The 25,239-nt window shown below is 39.0% G+C and overlaps 1 long non-coding RNA gene across 1 annotated transcript in view; it reads right to left on the bottom strand.

Moving 5' to 3' along the window:
- The window catches only part of LOC117282151, a 437,773-nt gene that overhangs the window by 243,959 nt on the left and 168,575 nt on the right, over positions 1 to 25,239 (bottom strand). Inside the window, exon 2 of the long non-coding RNA XR_004512785.1 lies at positions 1,914 to 1,996. This is a non-coding gene — a long non-coding RNA (uncharacterized LOC117282151). The remainder of the gene's footprint in view (positions 1 to 1,913; positions 1,997 to 25,239) is intronic.

The raw sequence follows: 25,239 nt of genomic DNA, 5'->3' as shown, positions 1-25,239 counted from the left end.
ACGCCTTGGTCTTTCTAGTGGTCTCTTTCTCTGGCTTTCCCACCAATATCCTATATGCATTCCTCTTCTTTCCCAGCAGAAAAAGAATAAACAACGAAAATACAAAACTTTTCAGAAGTGTGCAAGTTCCCAAATGCAATATAAGGACGGTACAAAACACGTTATGCTTTTTAGAATGTTAATTTAAACTGATACACTTTCAATGTTATAATCAATACTGTGCCTATTTCTGTGCAAGGATTAAAGCACTCTCTTCCATCGGACACCCCTTCTACACTGCCCTTTAGGAATTCGATATTTAAGCACTATTTTCAGATTATCCAGCCATTTATTCTGACACTTCTGCATCATGGTGTTCACATATCTTTCACAGTTCTTCTCTAATGTCTTTATTACGTTTATGATATCTTAATTATCTTCACTTCGACTATCGAGACGGACGGAAATGATACACAACAGTGGCCAATGCTACTACCGGTGCTAAGCCTTCGGGTTCTGCTACCGCAGTGTTAAGGGAGATTCAGGCATTGGGCGTATTCACAAATATGAGGGTAAGTTAATAAATAAGTTACAAATGCATATAGAACTTAAACAAATAAGAGTACTGATCTGAAAAATGCTTTTATTTCTCAACATAATCTCCCTGTACATTGAGGCACTTGTCCCATCATTTCACAAGCTTCTGAAAACCAGCAGCATAAAATTCTTTGGGTTGCTGTCGGAACCAGGCGGTCGCTTGGAGCAAGACTCATCACCTGTGACAATTCGGGTTAGCATACCGTGTCCTTCATCGTGGTAGCGAATAAATGCTGTAATGCCAGACCAATTCTTTGCATTTTGTGTTGTGGGGTCAGCATACGCGGTACCCATCGTGCACAGACTTTGTGAAAACCAAACCTGTCAAGCAATTTACATTTGTTCGGCCCTCTTAAACATCAACATTCGGCTGAACATTTTCCCGACGATGAAGCTGCAGAAAGGGAAGTCACTGCCTGGTTCCAACAGCAGCCCAAAGAATTTTATGCTGCTCGTTTTCAGGGGCTTGTGAAAGAATGGGACAAGTGTCTCAATGTACAGGGAGATTATGTTGAGAAACAAAATCATTTTTCAAATCAGTACTCTTATTTAAGTTCTATATCCATTTGTAACTTACTTATTGACTTACCTACGTAAAGCGACAGCGGAATGTTATTTTTAAAGTGCATTTTGTTTACTAAGCAACTCAAGTTAACAACCGAACCTGCCTAGCGAGCTGGTAAATCACATTTTGTAATGATAAGTGACGAGTCTGTAACATGCATGTATGCGAAGAGAGCCATTACTTGCAAAAACAACCGAGGGATAGAAATCCCGCTCCAAAGATTAATACACTGATTCACTGAAAGAAATGAGTAAGCAGAGAATATAAGAAGTATTTAATACTAGGAAGCAAATTACTTGTCGAGAATCCGACGATCGCTGCCTCCCACCTCCTCGTGGAATCCACAGGTTTATCACTACGTGATATAACCCCGTAACTGGATCCTGCTCTACACCAGTCGAATTCAGTCCCCACATTCGGACTGTATTTAATGAAAGTTAGACTTTAACATTATTATTTCATCTATACCTATTTCTCCCAAGTGATCATATTCCTCCAGGTATCCCCGACCAGAATTTTATACAGATCTCATCTCTCCCATTCATGTTACATGTCTCGCCCATCACCTTCATCTTGATTTAATTATCCCAGTAACATCTGGTTATCAGAAGAATTGAACAGAAAGAATATTTTCTATATAGAGATATATACGTGTATACCTCGGGAGCTGCCATAGTACTGCAGGCACGATCCAGTTACATGGCAAGAATGCCTAGCAGTGTGTGTATGCAACACAAGTTACATGCATCTAACATGCAAAGTGTTCACTTACCCCTGGCAAGGTGCGTTTCTCATGCAGAGCGTTTTGAGCGTTGACGGCGCTGTCCCGACAGTAGTACGTGAGGAATGCGCAGCCTGCAACACGGACAAACACGCGCGTTCAGAATGAACACTTAGAAATTTCACTGATCACCAAACATTATTACACGTGGCATTATGAATACCGAAATTCACACAGAGAAGTGTGTCCTGTAAATTTATTTGCATTTGTGTGAGTGATCCTAGTTGATATTCACTTGTATGTCATGTTAATATTCATAAGCTGAGTTGAGATGTCAAGAGACAAATGCAAATGTACACAATAGAAAGACACGGGAAATGCATTACTACATCCAATTTATATTGGGCAGAAGATGGTATGTTACTGACATGAGCAGCAAAGTGCAAGAGGCGTACAGTATCAACACTTTCCTTTATTTTCATAAATACAAATCTGCACGGTAGAACAACGAGGTAACAAGCAGAATCATTCATAATGACAATGTGCAAGGGGCTAATGAATAAACTGTGTGCACTTCGATATGGACTGCTATTTTAAATTCTTATTTTTGTCATTTCTGCTGGTATTATTAATATTCAACTCTTTTATTGACCGTCACAACACAACAAACAGAAAAAATCAAGGTCAGCGCCCAGCTATGGTTTCGCTACATGTTTCAGCCACTAACGGCCATCATCAGGCAAACACATATTAACAAACATATCAGTGAACTGCAGTACATTAGATTGGATTCAATGTTATTAATCATTTAAAATATGAGACAAACTCCGTCTTAAGTGCAACAATTTAATTGTAGTTCTTTCTTCTTCCCTCATATATATTGTGTGAGTGTAACAGGATGCTTAAATATAACATTTAAAATACTCTGCGTAAAAATACAATAAGTCAGATTATATAAAAAACTAAAGGTTATTGTATAAAACAAGATAAAATTTAATTGATGTTATATAACATCGAATCAGTCGTTGGTTTTTTACTTTTCATATGTTTACATGGACAAATTGGAAATTCAATATTTCTTTTATATAAGAATGTATAGGACGCCCATGATGTTGCAAATTAATTAATCTGAAAATGATATGAAAATAATAGTATTAAATTTTGTCATAATTAATAATTGATTTTGATATTGAAGATATAGTATATATTATTACTTACTGTACAGTCGGTGCCTCATCTTACGAAGAATTGCTCGTACTGTATGGGAAGTAAACGACTGATTTGGTGATGCAGGATTAAAGTCAATGTAAGGGAGGGAGGGGACAGGTAGAGATAAGGTGTATGCAGGAGTGAAGGTAGGGGGGGAAGAGGGTATAATTGTATATTATGTTCTGTATGTATCAATTATTATATCGTATATAGGGTTAAACATTTCAGTAAAATTATCATTCAGTTGTAATTTTTGTTTGCTGATTTCGTAATTGTGATATATTTGGTATGTATCCAAGGTTCGGCCTTTCTTGCCGATATATAGAACTTCCAATGTTTTGTTTATCGTACCATATTCATGTGTGGTGTCCAATACATGCTGAGCAAATTGGGAACTTTGTCCGTTATTTTTTATGTCTCGTATGTGTTCTTTGAATCTGACCTTAAAGGTACGTCCAGTTAAGGTCAGATTCAAAGAACACACACAATTTGCAACATCATGGCCCTCCTACACATTCTTATATAAAAGAAATATCGAATTTCCAATTTGTCCATAGAAACGTATGAAAAGTAAAAAATCAACGACTGATTTGATGTTATATAACATCAATTAAATTTTATCTTGTTTTATACAATAACTTTTAGTTTTTTATATAATCTGACTTATTGTATTTTTACGCAAAGTATTTTAAATGATTAATAACATTGAATCCAATCTAATGTACTGCAGTTCAATGGTATATGTTTGTTAATATGTGTTTGCCTGATGATGGCCGTTAGTGGCTGAAACATGTAGCCAAACCACAGCTGGGCGCTGACCTTGACTTTTCTGTTTGTTGCGTTGTGACGGTAATAAAAGAGTTGTATACTGTAACACAACAGGATGCACGAAATGAAAATTATTATTATTATTATCATTATCATCATCATCATCATCCTTTCCGCGTGGGTTCATTAAATCTAGCCGTACCATCACTCATTCATTCACTCATGGAGCTGGGCCCTTCTTGAGAAGCTGCCAATTGTGTAGCTATTCAAGAACTTCCCAGCATTTTATAGAACCCGAAGGTTGATTACCGTATTCACAAGAGCCCTCCGCTGGTACCATCACCAATACTAAATCATTTTGATTTTATTATCATTTCAACTGGCTCACAGCATCAAGCTATTTTGATATAAGCAATGCATTCGACCTCGTCCCACATTCTATGCTTCTTCATAAGCTTGGTGCTTTTCGGCTTTCAGGTGGCTATATAAATTGGTTTTGCAGTTACTTAGCCAACTGGAAAACTCATGTCCGTGTTTCTTATTTTATTCTTTGCCTTTTGAAATAATCTCAATGTTCCTCAAGGATTTGTTATGGGACCCCCGACTTTTAACGACCAATAAGATGCTGTTAGCAACTTTAACTTTTGCTGATGGTAACAAAATCTATCGCGAAAATTATATCTCCTGAAGACAGGAATATACTACAGTCTGACACAAATCCTATACAAGGTCGGTTCACTACTAACTGTAGGAAACTGGTCAGTGTCAAAGCTAAAGTGATACCCTTCTTATGCAAAACCAACTTACTAACGCAGAAATATGAACTTCATGAATCTTCAGTTATAAACGGCACCGACTCTATTAAAGATATGGGGTATACTTCTAGATTAACTTAATTTCCATAATAACGTCAAATATATTTTCACAATACATTGCCTCGTTGGGTCTAGTTCACTGCATAACCTTCTCTTTATTTTCCCATTGACGACTATATCTATTATATTTCACAGCACTTAGATCTAAGAATGAACTCGCCTCTGCTGTTTGGAAGTCTATTACGTCTGCTGATACCAACGAAATGGAATGCAGCCAGCCCTTCATTTTAATCCTCTCGCAATGACCGTTATAATTACGCTTGTGCTTGTGCTTAAGTAGTTAAAATTGCGCGCCTTGTATAAGAGAGGGCACCATACTGACTTACCGTTCCTTTTCAACTTTATCTTGGTTCTAAATTGTTTTTTTTTCTCTTGAAAACTGCTGATCTTAGAGTTTCCACTTGGTATATCAGAAAAATGCCTTTGTTCAATTGTCTCCTCTTCAAGTGTATGAATAATCAGCCTACCAGATGCGTTTCAGCTGATGATGATGTTTTCAGGTACGTTGACGTATTAAGAACGAAAACTGTTTTTCTCAATCGTAACGTGCAGCTGTATTTTCTCTTAGTAAAATATTAATTGTACTCAATAACACTGCGTGCAAACGTTTCTCTTCTCGCTGCATAACTACTGGAGCGATTGTATTTACAAAATATTTTTGTTGTCTACATGAGAGAAGTTGCCTTCTTTGTCTTTCATCTTTGTTTGTGAGTACGTTTCATTCTTTGCTCCTTTTTATTTCATAATTGACCTTCGGACTCTTTAATATGCGCATAAGTAAACAAATGACTTAATTTAACTATCATCATTACTATCAGCAACTACATAATGCAGATATCACTTGCCAACATTATGGATTAATCATAATGAAGCTATGCACAAAATGGAGTCGTGTGAATTAATATTAAAATCTCTATTACATTCAAGTGAAGGCATATTTTGTGTCACATGTGACTAGCTGTCATTTGAGTGTAACACGAATCCCCATATTTGAATGTGGAGCGGAAAGTCGGAATCAAATAAGTGGACAACGCTTCTAAACTCGGATGCGGAAATTTGGAGGGTGGTTGCTGACCGAGATGCGAAATCTTCACGAAAGTGCTCCCTGCGGCGGCAGTTTTTAAATTTGGATTTTTGATCAGCTGGTCAATAAATTTCGTGTTTTTGTGATTCCAGAGTATTCATTATCCCTTTCGTAATGACCTTCCACTGATCTCTGCCCTGTCAGATTCATCTAGTTCAGGGGTCCTCAAAATGTGTTCTACAGCGACATCCTACATAATGAACAGACCTATTCAACACCTCCCCCAAATTCCTCTGGTGAGCGAAGTGCACTTCTGTACATTATTTCTACATTTTACAAGGCTGTACGGGAGGTGCGGGAACATAATTGCAAACCCCTCTACGCCAATAGTAAGCTATAAATTGTTACTGTACAGCCACTAAAATATTCGAGAAAATTCGTCGGTTGCTGATACTTTTCCCGAAAGTACTTACATTAAAATATACTGACTTGTCGAATCTTCACGTGGATACAAATATGTTTTAAATAATTCTTCAGAACTTAGCGAACTCCTTAGAGGAAGTCGTGAGCCCCTAGGGGCTTCGACCCACAATTCTATAAACCATTATGTAGCCCAGAATCTCACTCAAAATTTCTATTCCAACCATTTTACTGTTACTTTTCTTATTACCCTTCCATTACATTGTAACATTAAATACAAGGACACACATAACCAATTTTCAGTTTTATGAACATCTGCAATGAAGAAAAAACAGTCGGAATCATAATTTGCTTGTGTCAAAGAAAATGATGGTTATTTAACGAAGATATGACAGAACCTGAATATAGTTTGTACACCCTCACTTGCGACTTTTTGCTGCACATTCGTATAAAGTAAGGGAGTGGAAAGGAACGAGAAGGGGTATGGTTTCTACTTCCGGTCCCTAGAGGTCGTCCATCTTTGTCCCGCCACAAAATGACTTCATTTCCGGAACCGCAGGGAGGCAACAGCGACGCTAATGAGCCCGGGGAAGAGAGGGAATGCTGGACTTTCTTTCCTCTCTTTTATACATTGCGCAATAGGCCCATGTGTAACAGCGTGACGTGGTATCTGCCTCATCTTCAGAATGGTCCGTGTTCGGCTTCATACTATTTAGTTTTAATGATAAAGCCCTATATTTCATGGGATTCTAACTAAAATGGTTAATGTACAGGACACGGGTAGAATTATGATGTGCCCTGCGTCAAAACGTCGAGAGATCAGCCTGTCACTTCATAAAGAGCCTCTGGAGTAAATACGTGTAGAACCCTAAAGCAGTACTGGACACTGTTTGGAAGTGCACGGCATTACAGCCATACTGCCACCGTTATGACATGCCCGCTACTTCGAGTTGTTTCATCTGTTTTTACGACTTAGAAACGTCACGTGATTGGAACAAAAAGTGTTTAGATACTGGATAACAAATGTAGCACACAGGTACGGACTTTTACGATAACTGTGGAATACTGTTAGTCGTTTTGTAAAAGTACCTGGAATAGTATTCCATTAGAATATGGCACTTGTTGACCAAAAAGATCGCATGAAAGAAAAATAAAACAAAACAACTGCAGTCATTTGGGTAAGGTAATAAAATTACATAAAAAGCAAGAAGCTTTGTAAAAACTATAGAATTAAAATATGCGTCCTCTTCCATAACCGTCTAAATCTTTGTCTGTCATCCGAAAGTGAGGAATCTAGACTGAAAGTGACAGAGAAAAAATTCTGAGGAAACGTGGGTGTAACAGAGAGAAAGAAACAAGCTCATTAGAAATCTAAATAGGGCATTCACAGATTTCTAATCTTGGCCTAGTATCAACGTGACGAAATGAAAGAGAATAAGATAGGCTGAACATGTTGTACGCATGGGAAAATGAGTAATGTATATAAAATTTTTATGCAAAAATCCTAAGATAAGGGGCAGCTTGAGAGACAGGCATACAACTGGACACCCATGAATCCAAATAAATTTGATGTATTGCAGAGAATAGCAATTCAGCAATTTGATCGAACCAAAAGCCGTAAGTTATGTGGGGGAGGAGATCCGAATCATTGTGAGTTTACCCACTTTACCTGTATATTAATTCTAGGCTAGCTGGCCAGAACCTACTACTTGGATGCCTAGCAAGGAGTAAAGCATTTTGCAATATATTATCTAAAAGCAAAGAAAATAATCAGAAAAGATGGAACAATATAAAACCATAATCCTATAACAACAGGTTTATATATAAGTTAAGTTTTCCGAACATAGCCACAAGCAGAGATATTTTATTCATTTTTTTTTCAAAGTGTTAATCGCAATACACAGATGTAGTTGAAAATTACTTTAAAATCAAATTATAACACTATTTCCGCAAAACAAATTTCACTGTACATCCTACAAAACGACTCACAGAGAGACCCGGCCCAGTCAGACATAGTGCGTCGTACACAAACTGGGTGGCCTGTAGTCCGTAAGCGAACTATACCGATCGAGCGACCGCCGCTTGTCGGCGAAGTTAGTGCCAACTTTTAGCGGATATAGGGTGTCACGTGGTCAGCGTAACAGATCCTCAATGCCGTTAATTTCGGTTTTCTAGACCGGACGTCGTACACATACGGAACATAAAATATCAAAGTTCTTGGTTCTGTAAATATTTTGACGTTTCAGCTTCTTACTCGCGTTCCAATCGCTCTTCCTTAACTTCACACTTTAATGATTTATGCCAATAATCAAATATTTGTGCCCCTTGATCTTAAATTAACCGTCAATCAGTAAAAGCGAAAGTTGGAAATAAATAATAAACTTGCGCTTGTTACCTTATGCTTAAATTCCCTGCAAAATTTCAGAAAAAAAAATCTGAACACATTGCTGAAATTTGTCAGTATTAAATATACCAGTACATTTAAGAGATATTTCTACAATACGTAATCCTAAAGATAAAATTTCTGGATATAAACGGCGGTCGTTCTACAGCAGAAGGTAACCGACCGACCGATTGACTGACTGCTAAATTGATGCTGGTCCTCGCCAGCAAAGTGATTCTCCATTCCAAGTCCCATGGGACTGATGGCCATATATTGTGTCAAGGCTCTAGGCCCGTAAAAGGCAGTTAAGCTTGGAAAAATGTTATGTAGCCATGGATATATATATATTGTTTTTATTATTATCATGGCTCTATAGCCCTTTTTTGGGTCTTGGCCACATTTTCAATTTCTTGATCCTATACACAGTCGGTAGGATTCCTTGAACGGGGATCAGCCCGTTGCAAGACCTCTACCTACATAGGACAGCACAAACACAGAATAAACGCACACACAGACATCCATGCCTTGAGTAGGATTCAAACCCACAATTCCAGCGTTCGAACGAGTGAAGACAGTTCATGCCTTAGATCGCGCGGCCACTGTTATCGGCATATAGATACATAACGAGCATTGAATAATGTCACGAATCATTGCTAAATGGATGCTTTCGGAAATGGTTATTCTAATACCAGCAGCTGTAGGCGCATGTTACGGGCACACCGCAGGAATATTTCTGTCACTCTGAACCTTAATTAACCTGGGAGCAGTAGTACGATTAATAAAAGTGATAACAGCAAAATGACCGAGATGAAGGGAGAAATTAAAAACCCTTGTTACTTGGTGCAATTCGTTTCACGCAGCATGCGTTCACAAGTGTTTACAGCAAATATACCTTTAATACAAGTGTGCCTAATGTTAGTTGATGGGACTCGAGACAATTAGTGGAATGATGAATATGGCTGTAACACTTTCCTCTCCTCTGTCCCGTCGTACTAATCGCAACGCGACTGTAAGTCTGTATACGTGTGCATGGCAGATCACAAAGTTTCAGTCAGCCAAAGCAACATTATTTACAAGACTTCAGCAAGTTTTGAATGTTATAATAACGCTGTAAAATTTTTCCACATTTCTGTTCCATACAATTCTTATCAAAGTAATTGATTTGTTATATATGCAAATAACACAGGGCTTAAAATGCTGCGGTCATTATCGGATTTCAAACTACAGTATTGGAACAGCTCTCTTTTTTTTCCCCTTAGCACTACAGCTCCAGTGGGACTAGGCCTACCTGATTGAACTTCTCCGTTCACTTCGGTTTTTCTAGATCTTACACATTCGATATGACTCCTTGGGCGGGTGATCAGCTCGTCCAAGGCCTCTACTTGTACACAAACACAGAAAAACGCACACACACAAACTAAACATCCATGCCCTGAGTTGGATTCGAACCCACGAAGCGAAGCGAAGCGAAGACAGTACATGCCTTAGACCGCTCGGCTACCGTGACCGGCCGACTCTCTCTTACATTACATAAATAATACAATACTGGCAACATTCTATCCGAAAAGAGTGCACATAATCTATTCCTGCGTTATTTGCAACTGGTGTTCTGAAACGCCCACCCTTTTTCTTTATTGCTAATGAGGTGGGACTAAGTCCCTTGTACTGCGGCCAATTCTGGCCTATTGTACCAGTCCCAGATGACAGGTGAGGGTGATTGTGGAGCAACTTGTGGAATGAAGATTGGCAGGGGAAACCGAAATACTCGGAGAAAACCTGCTCCAGAGCCACTTTGTCCACCACAAATCCCAATTGACCAGACTCGGGATCGAACCCGTGCCGCCGCGGTGGGAAGCCAGCGACGGCGCGGCCCTTAGTCATCCCGTTTCTCAGCCACTTTATTATAACAATCACATGATATAAACATGACCCAGAAAAGCTCAGACATTGAAGTAAGTGGCGAAAGACTGCACAACAAAAGTTCGATTCCGGATGTTCTTTTCGACGCTACTTCCGGCTCCGCGCTGATTCTATTAAATTCATGTGCAGGATTTATTCGCGCATGCAAAGTTAACAGAACTCTGTCCTCACAACCCACCTCCATTTACTGCTGAGGTTAGGAATTCATCTTCTTTCCTCTCCTCTTCCGATACACGTCGAGATGACGATGCGACAAGCCACGGGGAGAACTTTACATTTTACTTCTTTTTCGGCCCAATAAACTGCAGATTTCGTCTAGAAGGTTAAATGAGTGTGCCCAGTGACAGATTAGATTGGAACTGGGTTAGATACAGTCAGGTTGTTCCTCACTCAGATTCTAGAGAGGGAAGTTGAAACCCTCCAGGTGACGTTATACGACAAATCCTGGACGAAGCAGGTTCATCCTTTTCTTCATAAAATTCTAAGAGATGGAATTTGAAAGTGTTCAGAAATTGTTGCGAGATAAATCCTGAATGGAGCAGGTTCATATACTTATTCCTCGACTCCTAGAGGCTGAATTTGAAAGTGTTCAGAAAGTGCTAAGGGATGAATCCTGAATGGAGTATGTTCATACATTTCTTCCTCAGATTCTAGAGACGGGACTTGAAATATTTAGAAAATGTCATTAGATCAACTCCTGAATGGAGCAGGTTCGTTATCGTTGCGTTAGAAATCACAGACTTTGAATATTCTTCACAGAGACAATGCTTTATCAGTGCCATTGATACTGAATGCTTCTGTTCTGCGATTCAATCGATTATATGTAATCGGGGACTGAGGGATGACCACTGCGCTCGAACGGCATTTGTCATTTTTGATGGCTGAACACCGGGCAAATAAATTAGGATTTAGAAGCGAAAAAGGATAGAAATGGCGAAGTTTTCACGATGATAAGTGGCAGCAAGACTTCTTAATCTGTTCTAATGTTATTTCACGCCGATATTTCAGCGAGATAACATCAAATGGAGATTGAAAACCATCATAAATAAAATACAACTATCCCGGCATATTTGAAGAAATTGTGAAAAGAAACAGAACCCCATTCAGAACAGGCGATAGCCCATCCGAGATACGAATACAATGCACACGAGTACATCTAAAGCAATGCCTGCCGGTGGTTCTTTCCCATAGGTCCGCCGAAGTTGTATTCACAGCCTTCGTAATTATATGAATTTATCTCTCCCTACAATAATTAGATAACAATCCATTTTATTGTATCACAGTATAGAAAGATTTACATGAAACAAGAAATTTTGGTAAGAATGAACTGCCTACTTTCCTTTGATACGACAGGGACCACATAGAAAACGACGCCTCCAACAATTCTTCGTTGCCGCGTGAACGTCGTTATCGAACTACTTATCTAGTAACGGTAGGGTGTTCCTCTGACCCTCCTTTAACAAAACACAAACCGCACTGAAAATGATGCGTCCAAAAATTATTCTACTGTTTAGCCTAGTAGTTGCCGCAGAAACGTGTTCACCGAGCCGCTGCCTAGCACCGAAAGGAAGGGTACACTTAACCGAGCCGTTGCCTTTTCATAATAGGATCAATACACGCACAGACACACAGACCGATGGGAGGAATTTATGAAGTACGCCGCTGAGAGTGGCTCAGGTGCCATCACATACGTACGAAGTTTCAAAAGATTAGTTCAATCATTCCGAAGTTGATAGGGGAGGGGGTACACAGACATACAGACAGGATGGAGACAGCATAAGCCTAATTTAGGAAAGTAAGCTAAGAAAGAGATACATTATTATTTCCATCGAATTCACATCATTTTCATTTGAACGCGGCCTATTCAAAGTATAAAAAAAGTAAAGGTATCCCTGTAACAGGCCGTGGGGGCCCATAAGTTTGTGAGACGTTGAGGGTTCCACATTTTCTAGACAATCGGCTCATAGATGGCGGTAAGGTTGTCAGCCTCACGCGCCGGCCGTGCTTTACGCCCCAAGAAAATTATTTAATTAATTCTTGCTACTCATTTCTGTTAGAGGCTGAGTCGACCCAGGACCATAGTGCGGCTGGAAGGATTAGGTTAACTGAAAAAAATCCAATGACCTCATCGGGACTTGAACCCGCAACCTCCCGCCTTGTAGCATAAGCAGTCTAAGTTACTTTTCCGAATGTGTGGACTAATCGCCAAAAGAGTGTGTTACATATGTAAACGTAGCTACAGTAAACCGCTACTGATACTGTTACACAAGTACAATATTAATAATATCTAAAGAACACTAGGATATTATTTTAGAATTACACCAATTTAGAAGACTATTTGCGTACTATGAAATTATATTTGGAAACCAAAATTAACCATCTGGAACAAGTGACGATAGTAGTGTAAAAATTATAAACCTCCTACTACCAACCCACTTTATCTCCAGCATTTTTTTAGGGACTGTACCCCACCCAAGAAGCGTAGGGCTAATCAACGTCAAAGCTTCCCGTCGTACAAGCAGTCCGCACACCCAGCCACCCACACAGATAGTAAGATGAGTTACTTCAGAGCTGTTAGTCTCTTATCACGATGTGGATGACCTGACCAGTGCTAGAAGGGTCGGCATGAGCGGCATAATTTATGGCAGGGGTGTGTTATCTCTACAGAGCGAGGCTTACGTTGCAAAATGCGAAGTTTGTTGCAAGCAAGATACAAATTTATGTTATTTATGGCTTACATTACGGTTGATTACGGTTATGTTATACGCAGTTAATTCCTATTACTTGATTGCAATGGCCGAGAAGTCCATCATGCGTACAGTCTTCTATGCTTCGAACAATTTAGTTGCATGTTCTAATCCCACTAAGAGATGAATTACTCATATTATCGTGTTTTTACCTTGCGTTACTCTTGTATGCCAGTGCATGCCTTATGATGCAAAATCATTGATCATATCAAATATATATGATAACTAATTTTTTCACAATTATACTGAATTATAACAGGCCAGGTAACCCAAACCGTTACAGCTGAAGAAATTTTTATTTAACTGTAAGAACACAAATATTGTGTAGAATAGGTCTAAGCTACCCATAATTAATGCGAGATAGTCACTGTTTTTCTTCCATTACGTCACAATGCCCACACCAGAGGCCACATTTAAGTCTAATTCACTTTAACTACTCATCTGTTAAGTCCGTCCATCGGTTCTGATCATAGTTAAGTGCAATGCCCCTGCCTCTGAGAGACCGCAGTTAAATAATTCCACTCACAGATATTCATTTTAGTAAAACAAACGAGATAAACACTGGATATTTAAAACCTACATAATATAGGACGTTCCCATACCATTACAAATTATTAGAAATTTTCGGAATAAATAAAGGTTATGCGTGAGCCGTATACGGCCCGCAGGCCTTATATTACACACATGCTTGATTCAAACCATGAATCAGACTGTTATCACCTTGCTCCGACACGCCTTACTGGCTTTGGTGAAGAGCTAATAGCTACGTGAAAAATTCTGCCTCACGCTAGTATGACCGCTGGGATATGTAGTTAGGAGCTTCAGTACTCCGGTTCCCTCATGTGAGATAACATTCGGTGAGCGGTCTTTCATACTGTCAGTAGAGTCTGTTCTATGGCCATTACAGTTTTCACATCTTGCTTCTGATTTCTTTGTCCACTGATGCATTTCATTTGGACTTAAAATAATCACTCACTCAGTGCACGATACAATCCTTCGCCTGGTATTTCTGGGTGATCAAGCCAAAGAGGATATGTTGGCCAGGACATGCAGTACGAATGCAGAAATGAGAAATGCATGCCAAATTGGTCAGAAATAGGGATCACTTGGAGTCCTAGACGTAAATTTTAAAATATATCTTTGAAAATGAGGTTTAAACTTGTATCTTTAATTGTTTCTTGCATCCTGTTGTGTATTTAATTAATATTAGAGTCAATTTTACCGACCACACACCATCATGACAAGGACCGTAACAGATCCAGCAACATCAGAGGACGCGAAAAAACAGCAAGACCTCCAAAAGTGAAAAGTGCAATCAATATAATGAAATTGAACTTTAATTTATGAACTTTTTAACCAATAATAACTAAAACTAGTAAATGTGAACTTGACGCAGTGATGAGCGTAAGTAAGAAGTGACTGAATAACAAGTGCAAGTGAAAGCATAACTAGTGATCTGAATTGAAATTCGATTCGCAAATTTTAAATTTTAAATTTTGACATTTAGAATAATATTTTAACTTGTGTTTTGTGAAAGGAACTTGATATATTATTGAGCGTGGGCCTGAATAAGATACAGGATCGAATAAGTGAAAAGACGAATGTCATTGCGTGTAATTATACAGCTGTGTTCGTACACCTGAGGATGACCTCTTGAGGTCGAAACATGTAGTGTAATAATAATAAAAATATGTTGTGTGGTCGGTAAAATTGACTCTAATATTATTTAAACTTGTATATTGGATTAATCTGGCGCAGGATAGGGTCCAGTCTTGTAAGATCGTAAATGAAATGTTGGGTTCAATAAAAGGTGGGAAATTTCATGACAAACTGAGAGTCTTTTAGCTTCTCAAGTATGACTCCATGGAGCTGAGCCCTTTTTGAGGAATCAGCAGCTGCTGTCATACAAGAAAATCCCAGTAGTTTATGGAATCCGTAGATTCATTACCGTGTCAGCAGGACCCCACCAATGGTCTCTATCTTGGGCCAGGTCAATCCAGGCGCATCTTCCATTATGATTCTCTAAGAACTGTTTTAATATTGTAATCCCATCTATGTCTAGACCTTCTGAAGTTAGAAAATGATGTGATAAATTGTAATTGGGGATTTTCCCCTACTTTGACTCGAACCCCGGCCCCCTTGGCCGTCTAGCCAGTAGTTAAACTTGCTATTCCGGATAAGTGCACTTCATAGAAGTACAAATCATAAAGGTTTGTGCAAAAATAAAATATCAAGACACAGCTGAAAAATAGTTCAAATGTTAAAAATTATGTTTAGAACGAAGATTACATTAGAGTAGATTAAATAGATGGATGGATGGATTACCATGATCCCGGTAAAGACGAGCCCCCAGTCAGAAAACACATGAGTTATAATTAAGTTGAATTTGCCGCTATTAGCAAATTTTCAATGCAAAAATTGTTAAATTATAACTTATAAAAAATAATTTTTTTATGCTAGTGGGGTGGGACTAAGTCCCTTGTACTGCGGCCACTTGTGGCCTACTGTACCAGCCCCAAATGATAGGTGAGGGTGACTGTGGAGCAGTTGGTGGAATGAAGATTGGCAGGGGAAACCGAAGTACTCGGAGAAAACCTGCCCCAGCGCCACTTTGTCCAGCACAAATCCCACTTGACCAGACCCAGGATCGAACCCGGGCCGCCGCGGTGGGAAGTCAGCTACTAACCGCTTGAGCTATGGCGCGGCCCCACAAAATCATTTTAGATGGTAATGGAACACAATTTTCACATACTTATATTAAGATGTCTAGCATAAATATAAACACAGATATCATTACACTAACAATACAGAAATTATATTCCTAAGTATAAAAAGAGAAACCACTGGGGAGAGAATAAGAAACAAACATTTCTAAGAGAATTTAAGGTAGATACCTTGGAAGATAAATTAATAAATGAGAAAATATGTGAGTATAGGCAGATTTGAAGGTGCAAGAATACAGAATTCAAAGAATGGAAAACAGCCAATTGAACACTAAAATCAAGAAGGGTACAAGGAAACAGAAAGAAGGAAAAAATAACATAAGGAGACATGTTCGAGGAGGAACGTTTGGAGCTAGAGACAGCTGGAAAAATGTTGTTCCTAGAAGATCCACATAGAGGAGAAAATTAAAAGGTTCTGTGATTATGGCTAACATTCCATTATTTGTCTTATTTTCTACAACAGCATCAGTTACTATGATGGAGGTAATGATAATCATACGCAGTCAATAATCATATTACATGTGTGTATGAAATGTTCGAAAGTGGTGAAAATTTCTTTACTGATATGTGCGCAATTAAAATCAAAGAAATTACTTGATTACTATCTTGCAACTTATAGTTACGAAAACTTTCTTACATTCTGATGCATCTGTATTCAGTTCATCAAGCAAATAATGAAACATAAATAAGTTAAATTATGAAGCAGCATCGCACTGTGGAAGTCGAATTCTTAGTAAAGACGACTGATTATCTACCCCACGCAATTTACATCACACGAAAGTCATGTACTTACAACTCGCAGAACGGCTCCTGCTGTTGATGGCTACTCGTAGCATTTCCCATTTTCTCATACACAAGAAAACATTGCACTTAAAATAAAGCGTAAACACTGTTAAAGAATACAAACTGTCACACACAACGCACTGAGAAACAGAACGAGAAACACACGCATCAGCACATTATTCTTCCTCTCTTTTCCTATCCCGGCATGCCTTACGCCAAGCAACATGAGCAGGTTGCAATGACGCCAACGTGAGCGCTGCACTGATGCACCAATGATACCAACAGGATTAACTGCATCATTTATTTACACATTTTCGGGCAGTGTCTGGTAAAGCGCAGAGTGGGGTCGGACTTCGATGCCGTTCGTGTTGAGTGTACATGTGCATGTAGCCTTGAAAGGGCTCTAAGGTGGTTCTTACATCTCTTCTGCTTCTCTTTAAAATTCACGTTAATGATCCTATATGGATGTATTTTATTTGGAACAAAATTAAATAGTTTTCGTAATTTTGTTCAGCCTCAAGTTTTTGGTATTTACACATTTCAGAGGTTTCAATTTGAGAAATTTTAACGGAAGGAAATGAAATGACAGAATTTTTGCTATTATTAATACGCCATTGAAGTATTTCGCAGGCCTGTGATGCTTACCCATGGCCATTCTGCGTTACTCTGTCAATCTATAAAAACAAGTTTGTAAAGACAAGCTCAAATTGTTTTACTCGCGACTATGAAATTATTACAACAGCTTGCGACTTGGAAAACTCACTCTTCGACCTTGAAAATGGACGCAGAATGTATATCTAAAACTTCAGCAAACTTCTACCAGACTACACGGCATAAAATCCAATCGATGTAGGCCTCAACATACGAAAGATATCAAAGAATCCAAGGGGAAGAAGAAAAACACGTTATTTTTATGACTGGCAATAATATGAATATCATGCCATGTGTTTCTATGATGAATATAGGACATTCTGCTTCAGTAAATTTTTTCTCTGACAATTTCAGTCGTAAACTTGAAATCGTGTGGTAGTTAATATAAGCCATTTCACGAAATGACAGTAAACACGACTTGCATGTAGTCACATATTACCTCGTCACCTATTTCATGCACATTCAGGAAATCTGGCACTGGACATACATGCAATATGCAAGGTGAAATTATCTATGAGGGGAATAATATTTCATATTTACGAAATATTTAGTTGGGGTACACGTATGGTGTTTATCTGCTTCACAAAGCTTTTATGTTTGAAATATTCGGATGGAAATACACGTATATATGTCTACATGTAACGCTTTACGAACGTCTGAAGTGGTTTAGGAATTAAAATACTGAAAAATAAATTAATGCATGGTCAGCATTTTATATATTTCAAAGAGAAAAGTAGAAACGTCTGCATAGTGAAATAGAGCTGAAAATTAACTTTTGTCATAATTAGTGTTTTTACTATTATCAGTTCTAGAAGTCTGATTATAATAACTGTTAATAATGCTACTGTTATTTTATTTATTGACTACGTTGTTACTACTACTACTACTACTACTACTACTTAGGGGTCCGAGTTCAAGTCCCGATAGCGTCAAGTATTTTCGCTTCTCCACGTCGTCCAGACCGGCTCTGGGTTCCACCTAACCTCCTATCCAGTGGATACCGGGGGTAAAGCGGCCGGGCCGTAAAGCTGACCAATCACCTCCAGCAAATATTGAGGTCAATAAAATGTGGATCTATACATCCACTCCCCCATACACCTTAATGGTGTAGTGCTTAAGTAGTTAAGCACAGGGACAACTTTAATTTTACTACTACTACTACTACTACTACTACGTTTTCTTGTCCTTGGCACTACAGCCCCAGTGGGCCTAGGCCTACCTCCATGAACTTCTCCGTACTATTACCATTACTACTATCCTACTACTGCACCTGCTGTTCCCGCTACTACTACTACTACTACTACTACTACTACTACTACTACTATTACCACCACCACCACCGCCCAGTGAGTATCGGGTGCCCCTTTCTCGGCAGTTAAGAAGCTGGCGTTAAATCTTTTACCGACTACCCTGACCAAGGGTCTTAGTGTAAATTCTTATCTATTTAGCATTCATCATCATCTTCCCAGCCATTTGACCCTGTCTAAAAGCTGTTTCATATAATCCCTAAATGTTTGACAACATTTCGACCAAAGTGTGAACTGCGGTCATTATGTTCACAGGTTTTATGACCTCTAGAATGAGTGAACAGAAAGTTCAGACCATTGCTGCAATAACTGAACGTTACATAGCGGTAATAAAGCGGTGCATTATGGAAACCTCAAATCCAAACAACACTGGACTGTTTCCATTGGGTCGCTTTGGAAACAAGCAGCTAACAGGCCCCTCGAGCTGACACGATCATTAAACTTCTATAATACCACGACACCTAGCGTCACCCGGACGGCTGTCGGCTTCTACGGACTGGAATTGCTTTTCAGACGTACTTCTTTAAAAAAATACTAATCTGTATTCTTGCGAGATTTCGCTCTCACTTTCGCCGAAGTGTACACACAATAGCGATGTCATTCCAACCGTTCTTTCATGTGTGTTAATCTATATCATTAAAGAGATTTGATATGGGCGTCTAAAATGTGTAGAGAGTCTCATTTTAATTTTGACACGTTCTGTTGCGATTTCTACTTTACATGCCATTATGCACTATATTGTGGGTGGGTGGGTGGATGGGTGAGTAGAGAGATGGATGGGTAAACGTATGGACAGACAGACAGATAGACAGACGGATAGATAGATAGATAGATAGATAGATAGATAGATAGATAGATACTCGTAGATAGGGAGATAGACGGACAGACAGATAGACAGGCAGGCAGACAGACAGACAGACAGATAGCTAGATGGTTAGATAGACGGACGGACGGACAGATAGATAGACAGGTAGACAGACAGACAGATAAATAGATAGATGGTTAGATAGACGGACGGACAGATAGACAGGCAGACAGATAAATAGATAGATGGTTAGATAGACGGACGGACGGACGGACAGATAGATAGAGAGGCAGACAGACAGACAGACAGAGAGATAGATAGATAGATAGATAGATAGATAGATAGATAGATAGATAGATAGATAGATAGATAGACGGACGGACGGACAGATAGATAGACAGACAGACAGATAGATAGATAGATGGATAAGAAACTCATTCCGGGAGAAAAATGGTGCAGTTCAGGTAAATCCAGTTAGTCAGCTCGAATATATTTAAACGTTGTCATGCAAAGTGAGCAGTTTTATTATTTCAGTACAGTCTATTGCAAGACGAGCCCGGACGACGAACGGGGGCTTGTGCTAACATTGCTTATCAAACGGTTCATTTGGAGCACTGGTCACCGTTGTAACATGATGCCTTAACCAGGTTAGCAAGCGAACTGGCAACAATCCACTGTGTTCACACACTATACAAGCACTGCAGCTGCTGAAACCAGAGTTCCCATACGTCCGTGTGTCTCTCTGTATGGCCGCTCAGGTCGGTTAGGGGCAAAATGTATTTCAGTTTTGCTGGCAGACTGGTTAGGACACAGTTAATGCATGTTTAGATGCTGGCAGGCGAAACCATAGTGAAACCGGGAACGGTAAAGGGGTGGGGGACCGTATGAACGTGACAGAGGTGATTTTCGTAAAGCGGGAACATTAATATTTGCATTAATCGACAGGCAAAAACACACAGCAGTACCAGAATTGTAGGCGGGTTGCTGTCATTTATATTGCTTTACTTGTTTGCGGACTTAACGTGGATGACGGTTAGAAAGAATCAGATTCCGTATATTCCAGTCCATTTGGCCTTGAAAATTAAGTTAATCCTTTTCTCTATTTGTTTTTAGTCTATTGCACTTTTGTTTGTTTCTAGCTTTCCACCTTGCAAGTCAGTGCAAACGATATCACCTCTGACTCCTATTTCGGAGGTGTCTGGTTCGAAACTCCACCGCAGCAACTAATGTTTTCTCACTTTTCCCTCAGACCATCCAACAGAATGCGAGGATAATACCATTAAATAAGTCACGGCTACTTCCTTCCCTGTCCTCTCAGTTTACTGTTCATAAACTTTCTATTCAACGTCTAGATCTATGTTTCGGGGTTTATTAACGTCAATTGACTTTTGTTTTCTGAAATTATGGGAAATTTCTGTTCTCAGATGAGCAAGATAACTGCAGTTAGGGAAATGACGGGAATGGCAACAGTGCGGAACTTTTGGATCACATCCATTTTCAGAGGAGAGTCTTTAAATGGAGTTTGTTGGGGTGTAATAATAATATTATGAAGAAAGTAGTTGAAGAATATTATCTTCTGGGTTGTAACACCATATAGTCCGCTATATGTGTACCAACGTTTCGGAGGAACGTACAGCCCCCTTCTTCAGAGTCAAGCAGATAAGTTTCTTTCAAACTTTGGTGGACTTAAGGTTCGGCCACACAGATCGCTACGTACGCTATGTTCGCTATACGAACAGAAAAATATCTCCCTTTATTGCCAATGTGACTGGCCACACAGACTTCCGTACGCTACGTACTCTATGTTCCCTATGTTAGCTGCGTCGCAGAGTGTACATAGCGTACGTAGCGTACGTAACGAACATAGCGTAGCGCTCTGTGTGGTCGAACCTTTACAGGAGCGTATCTTCGTTAGATCCTAGAACACTGTACTCTGCATTCTCACCACGGTGAGCGCCTCAAGGACAGCAACATAATAATATGGTTTCTACGTCCGGATATTATTATAGACGTACGTAATACAGAATATTTGAGTTTGTTTACAGTTACTAAGCACACGCACAACCACATGCACTTTGAAGAAGGCATCTGAATTGAGTTGGGTTCCTTAAAGAAAATCCAAAAGAGAGTCAAGTGATCCGCTCAGTAATGTAAGTAAAACACATATAAATATCGGATTTAGGAAACTCATGCCTGAAATTTTTGCACCTAGGAATGATATCAAAGCACTGGAAGGGGTTCGTGGGCTTTATCTGATCTTAAATATAAATTACGAAATTCCTCAAAACAGGCACAATATTTAAAATGTTATAATCAATATAAAACATTAATATAGTCTGAAAAGTAAAATGCTGAAATGTGTCATTCCTTATACCTGACATAAATTGACACAATACAGTGAAAACATTACGTCACTTCCTTATATTAACATCAGCAGCAAAACAGTCCCTTTGCAACCACAGCTTTCCTTAGATGATTCTGCCAGGCTCTTCTAGAATCAGATCATCCAGTTTCCACTACTTTGGATTTCGCGACAATAACTTTTTTACAGAGTAATATTTTCAAGCCTTGCGTCCCCCCCCCCCAACCAACCATGAAGGACGTTCGTCCATATATGAAACAAAATTTCAGCTGAACTCTTTAACCGAATATATTTTTTTAACACATAATGATATAAATGAGTTTGAAATTTGCACGCCATAGTTAAATATAATTTATTATTATCTCAGCTTCATCATTAAATTCGAGAAGACATAAAATATTTGGCTCATACGAGCTGCACTGTATTTTCAAATAAATCACGAAGTTTTCTACGATACATTCCCTCTTACCCGACAGAGTTCCTTAATCTCTCCTTGAGTGGAAAAACTTCCATTTGTTTTTACTGCCAGCCTTCGTGTTACCCACAAGCTGATTAATGTTACGAAACTATATAAATCCTGAAGATACCATTGTAAGCCACGACAGCCGCTCTGTACACGTAATTCGAAACTTGGGAAGCGCATGAACATATCACGGGCCTTTACCAAATCCCTTGGTCTGTAGGTGACCCATATGATACATGAAAATAGGCAGACGGGTGTATATGATCTCTGCATATTGAATATATTTAACAAAAATGTCCATAAGATTATCGCACACTTCTTCATAATCTATTGCGCATTTTCGAAGTGACTCTTAATCTTATTTTGTTTGTTTTATAGTTGCAGGCTCCTAAACACTGTCACGTACCCTGTCTAATTTCGTCATTGTCATTCTTCCTTCGAGGTGGCACTGAGTCTGCTTAGTATACAACACCATCTCGCCAATCACGGGAAACCTAAACGAGATACTGAGCAGTACTTCATCCAGAACTTCAATGAATGTCAAGATCAAAAACAAGGAAATGGAATCCGTTTGTGTCTTATTTCGCTTCTTGCATACAAAAGACGCTGTTTGGATACGTCCTTTCAACCTTGCTCTATCCAATATAGTGAGGTTATGCTACCCTTAATGTGCCATCCAATCCGCCCCTTAGATAACATGGCGATCTCTCGTTTAAGTCCCAAATGTTTAGCCGTTTGTCTGTATGTGCCCCAAAAGTCTTTCATGAAACTGAAAGAATTCTAGTCACGAATTTTCTTTATTCGACAATTCGCTAGCTTCTAGGGAGAAAAAGAAAGACGGGGATAGAAAGAGGATGGAGAAGCATAACGGCGTTTGGGAATAAGACGCCACAACTGGGGGAGGGGTTTGGCGACTTAAGCGAAATACGATATTTCGTGTTATTCGGACCATTACAGTGCCATAAGAACAAAATGTTCGATCTCAATAGTAATAATTCAATTCTTGTTTATTTACTTGCAACAGTTCAGAGGTCAGTTACAAAGTTAGCATGAGTACGTGGGACACAAAAAGAAACAAAAACAAAATACAAAATAAGACTATATAATAATAAATTAATAATAATTCCATGAGAAATTAAAGTTATCATCAATAAGTGAGAAAAGTAAAGTAAGTACATTTGCAGTGGTTATGCCATTTTGTGGCGAGAAAGGATTACACACGTACATACACACATATAGCCGTTAATAATAACAACAATAACTCAATTAATTCTTCCTTATTTGTGTGCTAACTGAACATCATAATAATAATAATAATAATAATAACGTAGTATAAATATGATAGAGGAGAACGTTCCTGGCTCCGAATACGTTAACATCCCTGCATATGATATTAGCAGTTGCTGCACATCTAGCGGAGGGACAATTTCTACATGAGGAGCAGACATTGAACAATGCAAAGTCTCTGTTATACCGAGCAGGAACCCTGAGACCAACAACTTCCAAAAAGGAAGGGCAGAATTTCAAACCAAAATAAACTTGAGTAAGAAAGAGAGCATCGAGGCGATGTCTCCTCATATGTAAAGTGTGCAATTCTAACTCCTCCAAAGCAAGAGAATTGCAGCAATGGACTTCAGGAAAGAAGCGATGATGATGATTATGATAATAATAATAAAAGTAATAATAATATAAAAGTTTTTAAAATAAAATTATGTTATACGTACATACTTATGAAATAGTTCTATTTATTTCAAAACCATACTAACTATTAGTTTTAGAGAAGATGGACAATTTTAAATCCTCAATAATTATTAATTCAAGGAGCATAAAGTGGGTGGGATACGAAGCACGCATGAGAGATATGAAAGTCAAACAAAAGTTAAGTCGAAAAAAAGACTGATACAAAAAGAGACAATCATGGAGGCCTTATTTAAATCCTAGGAAAATGGTACGTTTTATCTTAAGTTCTAAAATGTGAGAGTTAGCGATAGATGCAGTCCCCTCAATGTAAGGTCCAGCAGCAGGCTATTGTGACCATGATGACCAAAGTCGGGAGATTTTCCTGAAGGAACGGCACTGAACTTACTCCTGTAAGACCATGTACCGTACACAGAGAATTGTAATATATGTGAAGCATAATGTCGTGGCCTACTTCATGATGCTGTGCAGATCTGTACGGACTAAGACGAAAGAATATCTACCCAACGATATCCTGTACCTCGGTCGAGATTCGAACCATGTTTTTGTAATTTAGTTTGCTAGTACTTTGTAAACACAGAGCGGCAAGGGAGGTGGGGGGGGGAACTCAGGTGGAAGTAAATATATAAATCTAATAGCGTGGGAAAAATAAGCCAGAGGAGGAAATGAACGAGTACTACTATATATTGACGAGCAATATTTCACTCACGCCCTGAATTTCAGCTTGACTGGTTTCATTTTAACGAAAATTCGTCACGAACACCAAGAAAGGTACGTTAATTTTTTAAAGCTATTGACCGAACTCTCGTGAAACGATGCGTTAGTGAACCACACAAATACCGCCACACAAATATACACAATTCAACAACTCCTTGAATTACAAGGGGCCGTAATAGTCGTGAATTCGAGCTGTCAATAAAACAAAAATAATATTAACAACTTATACAGATATCACAAGGAACACCGGCGTCTCGAAAGCGGGCGAGTACACTGAACCGGTGTCTGCAGGACTCGGTTAACAGAAAGAGAGAGTTTCCACGTGTCCACGAATTCTCTCTCTTCTGCTGCTCTTGGAGAACAAAAAAAGACGCCATAGCAAACCGTCAGCATTACAACCGGTGCTGATGTCACGTGACCTAACTTCAGGGCAGCAGCACGTGTTCATTTTATTATGGAGGTAATAATGTACAGAAAGCTGAGGCGCGAAAGACATTTACAGTTCGTATCTTAGCTGCAGGC

The sequence above is a fragment of the Cryptotermes secundus genome, unplaced genomic scaffold, assembly GCF_002891405.2.
Source record: "Cryptotermes secundus unplaced genomic scaffold, Csec_1.0 scaffold408, whole genome shotgun sequence".
Taxonomy (NCBI): Eukaryota; Metazoa; Arthropoda; class Insecta; order Blattodea; family Kalotermitidae; genus Cryptotermes; species Cryptotermes secundus.
Note: the sequence above shows the minus strand (reverse complement) of the source record. Positions and strands in the feature narration are given on the sequence as shown.